This window comes from Ctenopharyngodon idella, chromosome 1 (genome assembly GCF_019924925.1).
Source record: "Ctenopharyngodon idella isolate HZGC_01 chromosome 1, HZGC01, whole genome shotgun sequence".
In the NCBI taxonomy this organism is placed as follows: Eukaryota; Metazoa; Chordata; class Actinopteri; order Cypriniformes; family Xenocyprididae; genus Ctenopharyngodon; species Ctenopharyngodon idella.
Window position 1 is genome coordinate 18,863,402 of NC_067220.1, and position 15,710 is coordinate 18,879,111.

A 15,710-nucleotide genomic window follows, 5' to 3' on the forward strand; every position below is an offset into this window, starting at 1 on the left:
CTCTGTATTTTGCAGTTGTTTATCTTCTTTTGCATGGTCTAGTTTGATATTGGGTTATGATAGCACCCTATTAACTATAGAGACGTTTAAGTTTTCTTGATCTTTTAAGTGAACGAATCGTTCTCGTCAACTTCACTTGTGTACTAATCATATTTCATTCACTAGACATTTTGGTTAATGTTTAAGGCAAGACGGTACAGACAATACTACTTTCATCATGCACTGGTCAGTTTTGAGATTTTGACCTATTTTGTTTCCATAACATGTCTATTTTCAGACTAGTGGAAAGAAAACATTCATAATATTTTATTGCACTTTATTTATTTGCATCTTTAGATTTCAATCACGTTTTAACCCCCCACCCCACACACAGCACCAAACTTTATTCATTCACCCCTGCACCCGCCCCCCCAAAAAACACACACAGCACCAAACTTTATTCATGCAGTGAGCATCACTTGGGCCCGCGTCCATCTCACCACAGCCAGGGAGGCACTCTTGTCTACAACTCACGGGCAGCTGAAGTGGACCCCATCCGACACCCACCTAGCGAAGCTTACACTATTGATCTTCACTGCTGTGAGAGATATAAAGCAGGGTTTCGCTGTAAGAGTAAGAGTGCTTCACCTGGTCAAAGGTGCTGAGGGAGTGAGGGTGCCACACCACCTGACGCCGTGAGTCATTCCCATAGATATGGTGTGGTGGGACACCTCCCACCACCACCCAGCCCCGTCCAAAACAGCTATCCCGTGAGAAAGCAGAACACAGAGAGCCTCCATCACCCTCTGAGCAAACTTTTCTTGCTCTTCTGGTGATCTTCACTGCTGGTGAGATATAAAGCAGCTTGTCACTTCAGAATGGGTGCTTCATCGGGCACTGTGGTGAGATTTGAAGTAAAAAGTACAACCCCGTATAAAAGCGGGTTAAACTCTGAGCACAAGAGAGTTTCACAGCTATTATACAGGATCCTGCTTGTGACGTCATAACGAGGCATTTAGAACGTTGGTGACTCAAAGATGGTCTATCTCGCAATGTGATTGGTTGTTGCTGTTGTTGTTAGCGCAGCCAATTGCGTGAGTGATAACCGATAACTTTCATTAAATTATACAGAGGGAAAACGTCTCCGGTTACTATTGTTACCTCGGTACCCTGAGAGGCGGGAACGGACATTGCATAAGCTAAGCTGCGCTGCGGGAGCTCCTCCCCTTCTCCAAAATCCCTGAATTCTTATATGATAACGCCAGTTAAATTAACTGGCCAATTGTTGCGAAGTATGCAAATCGCATGCAAATACTGACGGGCAGCAAAAAATGCGCTTGAACTCTAGACCAGCTGATCGAGCTGAGAACACGGTGGCTTGAAATGTCTTGTTCCCGCCTCTGATAGTAACCGGAGACGTTCCCTTTCCAGACCGGTCACTTCAACGTTGTCAGCTGCGCTGCGGGAACTGTATTCAATCACTCCGTGAAAGCGGCGAAGATCAGCCCGAAGAACGGGACAACCTACATAAGCACTGAATAGTACAGAATACAATTCCAACCAATAGCGCGCCGCTAGGAATCCTCACAGCTGATAGGTGGAGCTAAACCAATGAACTGCCAGCACGAGTTTATCTAAATTAGCATATTCACTCAGAATAAGTGAGCAGGCTGTCCTGAACACAGGGCAAACTCAAGAAGTCAGCATTCATATGAAATGCACACAGGTATGCACAGCGTCAACAGCTGAAACTGTACCCGGAAGCAATAAGCCAGAGAATAAGTGGGTTTATTATTATTATTATTAAATGCAAGTCACATTACAAATAGTAAACATGACAATAGTCATTTCCAACATATAGGCTAGTAAAAAAATATTAAACAACTATAGACTACAACAAATAGAATAAGAAAATATACAGTATAATATATAAAATAATAATACAAGTAAAAGAAAAAACAAACAAAAGAAAGAAATAAAATAATATAAACAGAAAAAATAACAGGTATGAGATCATCATACAAATAGGATAAAAGCTTCACATAGAGACCTAGTGCCTTTTGCTTTACTATTTTTCAACCCAAGTAGTAACTCAATATATAATTTTTCATATCTATCTAAAATAACAAAAAGTTGGGTTTTCCTTTAGCCCATTTTTGTTTATGTATATGGTATTTCCCCATAATCAAAGATTAACAATAAAGGCCACATTTGGTGGTAATCTTTGTCTATTAAAATAAAAAAATACATCTTTTTCAGAAAAGTAAACTTTCATGCATAAGCATTTACAAAGGAAACATTCAAAATCAATCTAAAACATTTTTTGCTGTAAATGCAATTTAAAAAATAAGTGGACATTTTCTTTCTTAGTCCCAAATCACATTTCACATCTACATCAGTACGAAACCTAAGAAAAAGAGTTTTAACAGGGTACACCAGATGGAGTATTTTAAAACGTACTTCTCTCACCTTTTTTGTTTTTAAGCAGCAACATATTTCCAGTCAATGCACTCAAATTTAAAATGCCAGTATGTTTTAGAAGATATTGGACTGTGTTCTGTTAGTAACCTCCTAATAAAGTAATTATTCCATCTTCTATCATTAATAGTAACTCTTATTAATTGCAACATCAGGCCTTAGACTCACAGTCTCCTTATTCACATTTCCTCTAAAAAGACATTTTAAACCGGATAGCATCAAACACTATACAATATTCTTGGATTATTGGAATATTATACTTTTGAGGAAATTTTACGTTGGTATACAGGTGCCCATTTATGCACCTGTATACCTACAGAATGCGCCTCAACTAGCCCATTGAACACTATGGAGGACTTCATGACAGCAGATGTGAGTTGTCACATGAATGCAATCATCGGATGTTTGCCGGTGTCACAGCGTAAGATAACAGAAATAAAAACAGAAACACAAAAGGATGAGCAGCTACAAACTGTAGAGAGATTTGTAACGGAAGGATGGCCAGAATATGCTAAAAGCGTTCTTAACAGTGTACAGAGTTTTTACAAATGGAAAGACTCTTTTGTCAGTGAGTGATGGACCGATTGTGCTGGGGAATCACATAGTAATTCCAAAGTGATGAGGCATGAGATGCTTAGCAGAATTCAGGACGGACACCAAGGTTTGTCAAAATGCAGGGCATGGGCTCAAGAGACTGTGTTGTGTCCTGGGATTTCTGAGGATATTAGGATATTATTTTTTGATTCAAAATGCAGGCCCCTGTTCACTACCATTTTGTTCTCTCCTATGCAGAGGAGAGAACAAAACAAACAGGTCACGAATTAGAAGTTTAAAACAAGAAATTTTATTATGATTATGGATGGATGCATTTTTTATTTTTTTTATTTTTTGATTCTAAATGCAGGCCCCTGTTCACTACCATTATAAAGCTTGGAGGACTAAGGATATTTTTAAATATATCTCCGATTGTGTTCGTCTGAAAGAAGATAGTCATATACACCTAGGATGGCTTGAGGGTGAGTAAATCATGGGATAATTTTTGGGTGAACTAACCCTTTAAGTATTTAACTTAAAGGTGGAGGTGTCAGGGTATTTTGCATTACATGAAAGATGTGTTTAACTATCCAGCCCACTAGGGGGACTCAAGGAGAACTGTATGAACAAGTTACACATAGAAGTGAGTAAGTGTGTTCCTGATGAAAACTAACGGAATACAGTGTTGTTCTACGGTGCTCTTCAATAAACCTCAAAAGATGATTAATGCCTCCTTGTAAATGCATACTTGACAGTTTGTTTCTCCAGACTTTTAGTCTGAGCCCCTTCACTGTGTGATCAGCTCTTCAGACCTGCTGCAGCGGTGGCTTTTCACGTTTCAGATATCAGGACTGTTATTGGTCTGTTTACGATCGGCTACCAAACTGCCAGTCAAAGGTTTGAATATTAATTCAAATTGTAGGCGTACTCAGTAACCAATTATGATTTAAAAGGAACAAAGTAGATTTAGCTTAAAGCTGCAGACCATAACGTTTTTTTGGTTAAAAATTATTATATTTTTGAGCAAGTTCATAACCAGCCAGTGTTCAAAACTATCTCCTTACCTAAGCCCGATTCACAATGGTAAGCTTGTAATAATGTTTTGTAATAAGAGCAGTACTAGTGGGTTTCGGCGGGAAATTCGAGCATGCAGCTGTTCGTCTTTGCGTCATTACGTCACGTCTGTTTACATGAAGGGGGAGTCCCAGCTAGTAGGCTATATGGCATGTGAGGATGCTGCTGGTAGTGGATCATTTATAGCCTTTTCTCACAGCAGCTGCAATAACTAAACTTATCATTTTGATGGTGGATTGTTATCCAGAAAGGTCCAAATGACAATAATCAGTGACAACTGGAGATTAACCCGTAGTCAAAAGCAAAAGACTTCAGATTGCGGAGTGGCTACAGAAATTGAAATCTACAGGTAACACTTATACACACTAAATACACATAGTCACGCAATGCTGATGTTGTTAACTAACAATTTGAGAACAAAGTATAATAATAATTTGTACAGTTTGATGTGATCGTTAGATTTAATCACTATTGGCAGCGCAATTTATTGTAATGCTTTTTTTCTTAGTTGGTCAGAACAAAAGTGGCAGACATGTTACTTGTTCAGATGATATTTTCATGTTACTTGTTCAGATGATACCAATTGTAAGAATTTTGGATTTACTCTAAATCTTTAAGAATGGTAAAATTTAAAAGTGGAAGACGACAACTTGGTTCATTGAAGAAATTTAAACTATTAGAAGACCTGGTTGCATGATTCGTTCCTTTTTCGTGTCATTCACTGATTCCCAAGACAACACAACACAATAAGAGAGCCAGTGGGTTGTAAACCTATGAACAGGATGACTGGAAATTCTGACTGGAATAAGACTGAAAGTTCTTATTTTATTTAAAGATCTACTTTTTTTTTAGTTCTGTCCTACAAAAGCTTCATAAAACACTTTCCAGAAGACAAAATAAAAACAGTTTACCCCCCAACCATCCTGTGCAAATGTTTATACCCCCTGAATTTTAATGCATTGTTTCCTTCTGGAGTATTAGTAAATGTTTTCAGCATTTGTAACAGTTGGGTATGAGAAGAGTCCCAAACATGGGACTTATCATAAAGAAAATCATAAAAACAGTCGTAAATTAATGACACACAGTACTGAGAATAAATTAAGTGTATGTAAACTTTTGAACTGCTTAATTTGTGTAAATGCAGATATTATATATTATGGACTATATGTAAACATCTCATAATAATACATTTTTGTTGCAGTGCAACAAACTCACTTATTTATTTATTTTTTAAATTATTGATATTTTGCAGATTCTGAAACGTGCATGTAACTTATCACATCAAATAATAGGCTACTATTTAACAAATATCGCAATATGCTGATAGAATATTTTAGAGCTGAACATAACTGAGCAAAACTATTTTATATTTTACTGGAATAGTTACATCTATTTTTTTTTTAAAGTTTTTTATTTATTCATTTTCAAGATTTTTCATGACTTGGAAATCACAATTTTAAAATTCCAAGCTAAATTTCCAAGTGTTCCAAGATCGTGTAGCAATGTATTAATGGTGTGTGCGCAATTAAATAGAGACTAGAGCGCATTTATGAAGGAGCTGCATGTCATCTGCTCATGTGATTGTCAATGGCTGTCTTGAGAAGTGATCAGATAAGGTGTGCAAAAGTCTTGGAAAACTGCTTAGAAAAAGGATGTGGATGAGGACATGAATGCTTTTTACAAGTTGAAATCTTGTAATTATGGCAATTCTAGCATGGTGTGAGCACCTGAAGTGCTGAGCGTGTCTGTGAGGGAGAACTGTAAAAGGATGCGCGCGCACAACGTTTCTAGTAATTCGCATATGTAACTAATTTAGTGTTAATATATGACACAAAAAAAAAAAAACGAGTATCCTGGGGATGAGTATCCCCCCCAGACCAGGCCCTGGTTTTTGGAGTTATGAAAAAACAACTCTAAAAATGTCTTCAGGGCTTAAGGGGTTAAAAGAAAAGCAATTTTTGTTTTGTAGAAAATATTTTTGTGATTTTTATTTCATCCAAGAGACACATGCATCCGAATCAGACTTTCAGTTTTGGAAGAGCCAGTGGGGGAAAGATATGTGGATGACTTATGGTAGCAATCATTCTGCAGGTGTTGCAGTTTTAAAGGGTAAATTTAGAGGAAAAATTCTTAAAAGTTATTCATATTCCTTGGGAAGATGGGTCATTTCGATTGTCGAATTAAACCAGCAATATTTTGTATTAGGGAATATATATGCAACCAACAGTGTTGTAAGGAATAAAAGTTTACTACAAGACTTTGAAGATAAAATCAGAAACATCTTGGACAGTTTTCCAGATACTAAACTAATTCAGGAGATTATAATTCTATTCTGGATAATGACTGTATTCCTCCTCGTGCATGGTTTAAATCATTTCCAAATGTATAGATCAGGATTGTATGCTGTTGTGTGACAAAGATATTTCTATAGAAGAAGTTAGATTTGGGATCAGTAAATTAAAAGACAATAAATATCCTGGTAACGATGGTTTGGTTAGCGAATTTTACAAGGAATTAGAGACCTATACATTACTTAATGATGTTAAGGTGTTTGTCATCAGGATTCATAAAGGAAAGACATAAGTAACAATATTTGTTTGGTCCTATATTTAATTGATTATGAGTATATTGATAGTGAAAGTTTTATATTTTTTGGAGATTTTTATAAAGCATTTGACACTGTTAACCACAAATTTATGTTTGAGACTTTGGATTTTTTTTGGCTTTGGTAATTTCTTTAAAAGGGCCATTTATACTTTATAAAATGGGTATAATAGCGCAGTAAAACTACCCCCAGATTTATTTTAGAAAGAGGCATAAGGCAGGGATGCCCAATATCACCTTTTTTGTTTTTACTTGTAACCCAGACAATGACTCTTTACATTAACAAATAATTTTCGCAGAATCATGATTTTAGAAAGAGAAATAAAAAACTATCAATTAGCAGATGATACAACAATATTTGTTAGAGATTCATCAGAAACTAAAAGTGTGATTGTTTGAATAACTTTTCATTGGTTTCAGGGTTAAAATTAAATTTAAACAAATGTGAGTTGTTTCCTCTGAAAAATAGTGAACTTCTTGATATCGATGGCATCCCTGTAAAGAATGTTGTTACCTACTTAGGAATCAAAATATGAAAAGATGAAAAGGAAAGGGGTCAGCTTAATTTTCAACATGTGGTTCAAAAAGTTAAAAATAGATTTAATTTATGCTTAATGAGAGACTTGTCAATGAATGATAGAATTATTTTATCAAAAACGGAATGCTTATCTCGTCTGCTCTATCCTGCTATTTCACTAGAAGTCCCTAATAACATCATTAAAGAAGTAGATACATTTTTTTTACAATTTCATTTGGAGAAATAGATTTCATTACATTAAAAAAGGTACCTTAACTAATTCGAAAGTAAGGGAGGTTTAAATGTGCTTCAGCACTTCAAATACAATTTTGAAGAATAGATGGATCAAGCATTACTTTCAATACAAAAACAAAATTTGGTATTTAATTCCTAATCTTTGAAATAAGTAAGATTCCAGTTAGATTAAGTCATCTTCAGCAGGTGCTACTCTCGTGGATGCTTATATGTAAACATCATTTCTCTCCAAACAAATGTATAATCTGGAATAACAGGTAACGTTTAAACACAAAACTTTTTTTTTTTTTTTTTTTTTAAATGGGTTGATAATGGTATTATATTTGTTAAACAGTTATTTAATGAAAATGGGCACCTGTATACCTTTGTAGAATTTCTTCAAAATGTATAATATTCCAATAATCCCTAAAGAATATTGTATAGTGTCTGTGAATAAGGAGACTGTGAGTCTCAGACCTGATGTTGCAATTAAAGGAGTTACTATTAATGATAGAAGATGGAATAATTACTTTATTAGGAGGTTACTAACAGAACACAGCCCAATATCTTCTAAAACATACTGGCATTTTAAATTTGAGTGCATTGACTGGAAATATGTTACTGCTTAAAAACAAAAAAGGTGAGAGAAGTACGTTTTAAAATACTCCATCTGGTGTACCCTGTTAAAACTCTTTTTCTTAGGTTTCGTACTGATGTAGATGTGAAATGTGATTTGGGACTGAGAAAGAAAATGTCCGCTTATTTTTTAAATTGCATTTACAGCAAAAAATGTTTTGGATTGATTTTGAATGTTTCCTTTGTAAATGCTTATGCATGAAAGTTTACTTTTCTGAAAAAGATGTATTTTTTTATTTTAATAAACAAAGGTTACCACCAAATGTGGCCTTTATTGTTAATCTTTGTTTGATTATGGGGAAATACCATATACATAAACAAAAATGGGCTAAAGGAAAACCCAACTTTTTGTTATTTTAGATAGATATGAAAAATTATATATTGAGTTACTACTTGGGTTGAAAAATAGTAAAGCAAAAGGCACTAGGTCTCTATGTGAAGCTTTTATGAAGCTCAGTTTCCTTATTCTATTTGTTGTAGTCTATAGTTGTTTAATATTTTTATACTAGCATATATGTTGGAAATGACTATTGTCATGTTTACTATTTGTAATGTGACTTGCATTTATTATTAATAATAATAATAATAATAATAATAATAAACCCACTTATTCTCTGGCTTATTGCTTCTGGATAGTTTCAGCTGTTGACGCGGTGTATGCTTGTGTGCATTTCATATGAATGCTGACTTCTTGAGTTTGCCCTGTGTTCAAGACAGCCTGCTCACTTATTCTGAGTGAATATGCTAATTTAGATAAACTCGTGCTGGCAGTTCATTGGTTTAGCTCCACCTATCAGCTGTGAGGATTCCTAGCGGCGCGCTATTGGTTGGAATTGTATTCTGTACTATTCAGTGCTTATGTAGGTTGTCCCGTTCTTCGGGCTGATCTTCGCCGCTTTCACGGAGTGATTGAATACAGTTCCCGCAGCGCAGCTGACAACGTTGAAGTGACCGGTCTGGAAAGGGAACGTCTCCGGTTACTATCAGAGGCGGGAACAAGACATTTCAAGCCACCGTGTTCTCAGCTCGATCAGCTGGTCTAGAGTTCAAGCGCATTTTTTGCTGCCCGTCAGTATTTGCATGCGATTTGCATACTTCGCAACAATTGGCCAGTTAATTTAACTGGCGTTATCATATAAGAATTCAGGGATTTTGGAGAAGGGGAGGAGCTCCCGCAGCGCAGCTTAGCTTATGCAATGTCCCGTTCCCGCCTCTCAGGGTACCGAGGTAACAATAGTAACCGGAGACGTTTTCCCTCTGTATAATTTAATGAAAGTTATCGGTTATCACTCACGCAATTGGCTGCGCTAACAACAACAGCAACAACCAATCACATTGCGAGATAGACCATCTTTGAGTCACCAACGTTCTAAATGCCTCGTTATGACGTCACAAGCAGGATCCTGTATAATAGCTGTGAAACTCTCTTGTGCTCAGAGTTTAACCCGCTTTTATACGGGGTTGTACTTTTTACTTCAAATCTCACCACAGTGCCCGATGAAGCACCCATTCTGAAGTGACAAGCTGCTTTATATCTCACCAGCAGTGAAGATCACCAGAAGAGCAAGAAAAGTTTGCTCAGAGGGTGATGGAGGCTCTCTGTGTTCTGCTTTCTCACGGGATAGCTGTTTTGGACGGGGCTGGGTGGTGGTGGGAGGTGTCCCACCACACCATATCTATGGGAATGACTCACGGTGTCAGGTGGTGTGGCACCCTCACTCCCTCAGCACCTTTGACCAGGTGAAGCACTCTTACTCTTACAGCGAAACCCTGCTTTATATCTCTCACAGCAGTGAAGATCAATAGTGTAAGCTTCGCTAGGTGGGTGTCGGATGGGGTCCACTTCAGCTTCCCGTGAGTTGTAGACAAGAGTGCCTCCCTGGCTGTGGTGAGATGGACGCGGGCCCAAGTGATGCTCACTGCATGAATAAAGTTTGGTGCTGTGTGTGTTTTTTGGGGGGCAGGGGCAGGGGTGAATGAATAAAGTTTGGTGCTGTGTGTGGGGTGGGGGGTTAAAATGTGATTGAAATCTAAAAGATGCAAATGAATAAAGTGCAATAAAATAATTGGTAATAAAATATTTTGGATGTTTTCTTTCCACTAGTCTGAAAATAGATATGTTATGGAAACAAAATAGGTCAAAATCTCAAAACTGACCAGTGCATGATGAAAGTAGTATTGTCTGTACTGTCTTGCCTTAAGCAATCAAATTGTCTAGTGAATGAAATATGATTAGTACACAAGTGAAGTTAACGAGAACGATTCGTTCACTTAAAAGTGTGCTATCATAACCCAATATCAAACTAGACCATGCAAAAGAAGATATATACCTAAATACAGAGTTGTTCAATTCCTGGCAATTTGTTTATTCATCACTAGTTCAGTTCATATCAACATCCTATTGTCACAGACAAAATACTCCACCACATTCAACCAGAAGTATAAACACCATGCAGGGAACAGACCAAAAGGAAAACAAGAGACTACTGAAAGTGTTCAACCTTAGTGTAAAAATTAAAAAAAAAGCAAGACAAATTTACATTTACTTTCAGTACAGAAATTCTCTAGAGACGTTTGCACATAAAAGATCCCTGTTTTAATCCAAAATGCAGCTTTTAATTGTATACTTGCTGAAAATATAAGCACACTGCATTCTTGATGTGTGATACTGACTGATCAAACCCATAAACTCAGATCAGGCCACTTTCAGATCTTTTATTTGAGGTAGAGTATTCTGTGAAAATATATAAAAAAAATAATCATCTTTAAAGTGGAACAATAAACAAAAAAATATTTTTAATTTCTTTCGTCATAAACTTTTATTAGGGTTCTATTATTATGTCTTTGACATAATAGTAGCACCAGATTAATACTGCAATCCACAATCCATGGACTGTCCAGTAATTAACATTTCCACAATTTAATATTATACCCAGTCTACTCCTCTTTCCATTATGTAAACATTCTCTCATCTTTCAGAGATTAAAGCAAACACACAGTTTTCTGGAGAACATATTGATTTAAAAAAATAAAATAAAATAAACAAAATATTTTTAATTCTTTGTTGTCAACATGATTGGAATTTTTAAAGGAAAATTTAAAAGAGTAAAAAGAAGAATTAAGGAGACTCAATAGCCTAAATTATGAATAATCTGCTGCCATTGTGTGAATGTAATCTGTAGAGATCTCTTACCTGGAAAATAACATGCACCGTGAAGCAGGTTATCTGAGCGTAAATTACTATGGTAACGAACATTGCTAATAGCCAAACCACTTTCATAGTGCCTAAAACCCAGGGTTGGCACAAACTAAACTGAAACATACCTAGCCACCTAAACCAGCTTCATGATATAGACCAAAGGAGTAGTAGAAATACAGGGCTTAATTACACTGAGCAAACAAAGGGAGCTAAATGAAATGCAGGTGAAACTAATATGGAAACAAACAAGGGCATAATCAGTAACCAAAGAGAGAGAGAGAGGGAAAACATTCAGATGGTATGGGCAGAATTTGGCGTAAACAACATGAAAGCATAGATCCATCCTGCATCAACGGTTCAGGCTGCTTCTGGTGGTGTAATGGTATGGAGCATTGTTGTTGACCATGTCCAACCCTTTATGACCGCAGTGTACCCATCTTCTGATGGCTATTCCAGTATGCCACAAAGTTCAAATCATCTCAAACCTTTTTTTTTTTTGAACTTGACTTCACTATACTCAAATGGCCTCCACAGTCACCAGGGGCCAGTTGTTCAAAAGTAATCTGATCGGATCTGATTAGGTCAAATGTTGAAAATGGGTTGTTCAAAAGGAAAAAATAATTCTGAAATCAAATTAGATCACAAAATCCAGTCTTGGTTTTGATCTGCATAAAATCATCAGTCTGTGTTGTTCAAATCTTTTTAGTAGGATTTGGATACCTTTGATCCAAAAAATCTGGATTATACTGATCCCATCAGAAGGGTGGATTTCATGAACAAAAATGTAATAAAACTTTAAAACTTTAAAACAGACCAAAAAATACAACATTTCTATCATATAATACACATACACACATATTTTTTTTTATTTTGCTCTTAATTAGTTTACCTGTTAAATTAATAAATTAGAAGTACACATTAGGCTACATATTTAGCCTTTCGTAACCTACTGTAAAGTAAAAAAGAGATTTTGGTGCCATAAAATAACCCCCAAACAGCTATAAACATCAAACAAAAATATTATATTTGATTCAAAGTGTTTTTTTTATCAGTGTTCGTAAACTACATTGGCACAATCATAAGAGATGAGCCAGTCAAAAGTTCTTTGCGAGCGAATGCTGGGGCCAGTTGTTCAAAAAGTTTCATCTGGATCAGAATTATTTGGATTTGGAAATCTCATGTTTTGCTATCCAGGATCAGGTAATCCATCTTACTTTTGTGCTGGTTTTTCAGAGAAAAATTGGATTGGATCACCCTGATCCAGATACACACTATTTCAGATTACCAAATCTGGATTACTAGTACTACCGAGCCCCTAAAAGGACATGGTGATAGAAAGAATATGAGATGGTGGAAAAAAAATATTTCAGTGCTTTTGTGTTCTCTCAGAAAAGTTTTGCGTAGCGTTCACCCAAGAAACTTTGCATTTGCTCACAAAGAACTTTTGACTGGTTCATCTCTTATGATTGTGCCAATGTAGTTTACAAACAGTGATTAAAAAAACACTTTGAATCAAATATAATATTTTTGTTTGATATTTACAGCTGTTTGGGGATTATTTTATGGCACCAAAATCTCTTTTTTACTTTACAGTCGATTACCGAAAGGCTAAATATGTAGCCTATAATGTCTACTTCTAAATACTTTAACAGTGTATCTAATCAAGAGCAAAATAAAATAAAAAATATGTTTGTGTATGTATATTACATGATAAAAATTTATTTTTATCCAGTTTTAAAGTTTTATTACAATTTTGTTCCTGAAATCCACCCTTCTGATGGGATAATACAGTAATCCAGATTTTTTGGATCAAAGGTATCCCAATCTTACTAAAAAGTTTTGAACAACACAAACTGATGATTTTATCCAGATCAAAACCAAGATTGGATTTTGTGATCTAATCTAATTTCAGAATCCCTTTATCCTTTTGAACAACCCATTTTCAAGATTTGATCCAATCCAATAGCCAAAATCCAATCAGATTACTTTTGAACAACTGGCCCCAGGAGTAGTAGAAATACAGGGCTTAATTACACTGAGCAAACAAAGGGAAATTAAACGCATGAAACTAATATGGAAACAAACTAGGGCATAATCAGTAACCAAAGAGAGAGAGAGAGGGAAAACATTCAGATGGTATGGGCAGAATTTGGCGTAAACAACATGAAAGCATAGATCCATCCTGCATCAACGGTTCAGGCTGCTTCTGGTGGTGTAATGGTATGGAGCATTGTTGTTGACCATGTCCAACCCTTTATGACCGCAGTGTACCCATCTTCTGATGGCTATTCCAGTATGCCACAAAGTTCAAATCATCTCAAACCTTTTTTTTTTTTTGAACTTGACTTCACTATACTCAAATGGCCTCCACAGTCACCAGGGGCCAGTTGTTCAAAAGTAATCTGATCGGATCTGATTAGGTCAAATGTTGAAAATGGGTTGTTCAAAAGGAAAAAATAATTCTGAAATCAAATTAGATCACAAAATCCAGTCTTGGTTTTGATCTGCATAAAATCATCAGTCTGTGTTGTTCAAATCTTTTTAGTAGGATTTGGATACCTTTGATCCAAAAAATCTGGATTATACTGATCCCATCAGAAGGGTGGATTTCATGAACAAAAATGTAATAAAACTTTAAAACTTTAAAACAGACCAAAAAATACAACATTTCTATCATATAATACACATACACACATATTTTTTTTTATTTTGCTCTTAATTAGTTTACCTGTTAAATTAATAAATTAGAAGTACACATTAGGCTACATATTTAGCCTTTCGTAACCTACTGTAAAGTAAAAAAGAGATTTTGGTGCCATAAAATAACCCCCAAACAGCTATAAACATCAAACAAAAATATTATATTTGATTCAAAGTGTTTTTTTTATCAGTGTTCGTAAACTACATTGGCACAATCATAAGAGATGAGCCAGTCAAAAGTTCTTTGCGAGCGAATGCTGGGGCCAGTTGTTCAAAAAGTTTCATCTGGATCAGAATTATTTGGATTTGGAAATCTCATGTTTTGCTATCCAGGATCAGGTAATCCATCTTACTTTTGTGCTGGTTTTTCAGAGAAAAATTGGATTGGATCACCCTGATCCAGATACACACTATTTCAGATTACCAAATCTGGATTACTAGTACTACCGAGCCCCTAAAAGGACATGGTGATAGAAAGAATATGAGATGGTGGAAAAAAAATATTTCAGTGCTTTTGTGTTCTCTCAGAAAAGTTTTGCGTAGCGTTCACCCAAGAAACTTTGCATTTGCTCACAAAGAACTTTTGACTGGTTCATCTCTTATGATTGTGCCAATGTAGTTTACAAACAGTGATTAAAAAAACACTTTGAATCAAATATAATATTTTTGTTTGATATTTACAGCTGTTTGGGGATTATTTTATGGCACCAAAATCTCTTTTTTACTTTACAGTCGATTACCGAAAGGCTAAATATGTAGCCTATAATGTCTACTTCTAAATACTTTAACAGTGTATCTAATCAAGAGCAAAATAAAATAAAAAATATGTTTGTGTATGTATATTACATGATAAAAATTTATTTTTATCCAGTTTTAAAGTTTTATTACAATTTTGTTCCTGAAATCCACCCTTCTGATGGGATAATACAGTAATCCAGATTTTTTGGATCAAAGGTATCCCAATCTTACTAAAAAGTTTTGAACAACACAAACTGATGATTTTATCCAGATCAAAACCAAGATTGGATTTTGTGATCTAATCTAATTTCAGAATCCCTTTATCCTTTTGAACAACCCATTTTCAAGATTTGATCCAATCCAATAGCCAAAATCCAATCAGATTACTTTTGAACAACTGGCCCCAGGAGTAGTAGAAATACAGGGCTTAATTACACTGAGCAAACAAAGGGAAATTAAACGCATGAAACTAATATGGAAACAAACTAGGGCATAATCAGTAACCAAAGAGAGAGAGAGAGGGAAAACATTCAGATGGTATGGGCAGAATTTGGCGTAAACAACATGAAAGCATAGATCCATCCTGCATCAACGGTTCAGGCTGCTTCTGGTGGTGTAATGGTATGGAGCATTGTTGTTGACCATGTCCAACCCTTTATGACCGCAGTGTACCCATCTTCTGATGGCTATTCCAGTATGCCACAAAGTTCAAATCATCTCAAACCTTTTTTTTTTTTTGAACTTGACTTCACTATACTCAAATGGCCTCCACAGTCACCAGGGGCCAGTTGTTCAAAAGTAATCTGATCGGATCTGATTAGGTCAAATGTTGAAAATGGGTTGTTCAAAAGGAAAAAATAATTCTGAAATCAAATTAGATCACAAAATCCAGTCTTGGTTTTGATCTGCATAAAATCATCAGTCTGTGTTGTTCAAATCTTTTTAGTAGGATTTGGATACCTTTGATCCAAAAAATCTGGATTATACTGATCCCATCAGAAGGGTGGATTTCATGAA